General features: G+C 36.3%; 1 pseudogene; it reads right to left on the minus strand.

The window, feature by feature from the left end:
- On the minus strand, positions 1 to 1,966 carry LOC109789381 (uncharacterized; annotated as a pseudogene).
- Positions 1,967 to 2,351: the final 385 nt, after the last annotated feature.

Below are 2,351 nucleotides of genomic sequence, written 5' to 3' on the forward strand. Positions count from 1 at the left end.
TGATCTTCCAACATATATGACTTTCAATGAAAACTAGAGTGACAGTAAGAAATTACATAAGTTTGTCTTCTTTAAGATTTTTGACAATCAACTGAAATAAATATTAGCCGATTGTCATCAAAATTGAAAATAAGTTAATGTGTAACAAGAAAGCAGCTCATCAGTTATTACTGTACAATAAGCCTCTAGCAACCATTTCATGAAGAAGTTTCTCTGCCTTATCATTCTCGTTCTTTTCAAGGAGAGCATGGATAACTAAATCAAAAGTTGCAGCATCAGGGAGGCAACCATTGTCTTCCATTTTAGATAGCAAGACCAATGCTTTATCAAACAATCCCTGTTTACAAAGCCCATGGATCATAGCATTATACATATAGACACTTGGTTGATAGCCTTTATTCAATAGACCCTGAAAAACCTCTTTTGCATTCTTAAGTCTTCCACATTTGCACAATCCATCAATAAGTATCGTATATGTGCATATAGTCGGTTGAATTCTTTGGTCTGTAATTTTCTTGAATAATCCAATTGCCTTGTCTAGATGATCATTCTTGCATAAAGCATCGAATATAGAATTGTAGGTGATTATATTGGCAGGTTGACCTCTATCATGCATCTCATCAACAAGCTTCCAAACATAAGAGATTCTCTTAGATTTGCACAAACCATCAATAAGAGAATTGTAAGTTACTGTATCAAGAATCATATTATTGCAATGCATTTCTTCAAAGTGATTGATGGCCTCATCCACCTTTTTAATCTTACATAATCCATTAATCATTATACTATAGCTGCGAACATTAGGAGTCGCTCCTCTTCTGGCCATAGTGTTGAATACATACTTTGCATAGTTCACATCATAAAATAAGCAATAGCCATCCATTAAAGTATTGAAAGTAACAACATTAGGTTTCACACCTTGTTTCAACATCATGCCTATAACACTTTTACCTTCTTTCATCTTTCCTTCCTTACACAAAGCATCAATCAATGTATTAAAGGTATAGCCAATAGGGTTGACATTTTCCACTACCATTTCATTCAAGAAACCAATTGCTTCTTCCAACTGACCCCCAATGCAAAAGCCATAGATTAGCGAATTGTAAGTTATAATGTTGGGAGAAATTCCATTGACAGCCATTTCAGAATACAAAATTCACATGCACTAGATACAAGTTTATCCTTGCATAGGCTATCAATGATTGTATTGCACATTACCACGTCAAGCTTAACCGATGCCCCTTCAATCTTTCTCAGCAACTCCCCAGCCGCTCGTGTTTCTCCCATCTTACACACCCCATTGATCAAGGTCCCATAACTAACATTGCTCATTTGAAATCCTTGAGGTCGCACCTTGTCATGAAAGTGCAATGCTTTCATCACCTCTCCATTTGAACAGAGACCCCTCATGAGTGTGTTCAATATTATGGTATTTGGCTGAAAACCCATTTTGAGAATCTTGCCAAACACCGAAAAGGCGAAAGGCATTCGCCGTAGGTGGCAGAAACAATTGATCAAGATGCTCAAAGTAACAAGGTCATGCATGATTCCCCTGAGTTCCAATTGTTTGGAAAGGGAAATAGCAGTGGGGTAGTGCTTCAAATTCACAAGGGATCCTAAAAGCTTGTTGAATTTGATAATGGGTGGTGCAAGACGCGCGTGGAGCATGCGGTTGAATAAGGCAATGCCATCATCAACATTGTGAATTAGTGAGGGCTGAGACTGAGAACTAGAGTAGAGTCTTGAAAGAATGAAAGGAAGAAACTTTGGCATGTAAACAGAGGAAGGGACAGCGAACCTTAACCTTGGCAATTGCATTGTGTCTAAGTTTGTTCCAGTACGAGGTGAAGTGCCTCCAACGATGCTTCAAGTGTGACTGTGTGACAAAGACTCTAATCGTATTCGAATTACCAATGCTCAAATTTTAGTGTTCTCCAACATCTTTCGATGAGAACTCATCGCCGGTAAGCGGGGGAGCTTGACCAAAAAAATTTGAAAAGGTTAAAATATTTTTGATAATATAATATTTTAAATTTTAAATATTGATTTTTCTTCATGTGATTTACCGTATTTTTAAAATCTAAAGTTTTTTTTTTCTCTTGTCACAAAGTCCAATACAAAAATATTAATTTGTTGATATTCCTATATGATATGTCAATAAAAGATGTTGTGTGTGAGACTTTCTTAGAGAGATAAATTTTTAGATAGAATGACTCTAATTTGTGAGGTCTCCTCTCTTAATCTTCTTTTCTTCTCTATTACTCATTTAAGTCATGTTGTTTGTGATTCAAGTGGTGGAGAACCTTGAATCAAGTCGTATGGAGCTGAGTATCTCTTTTTTCTCCTACTTC

This window comes from Cajanus cajan, chromosome 1, assembly GCF_000230855.2.
Source record: "Cajanus cajan strain Asha chromosome 1, NIPB_CcT2T_4, whole genome shotgun sequence".
NCBI lineage: Eukaryota > Viridiplantae > Streptophyta > Magnoliopsida > Fabales > Fabaceae > Cajanus > Cajanus cajan.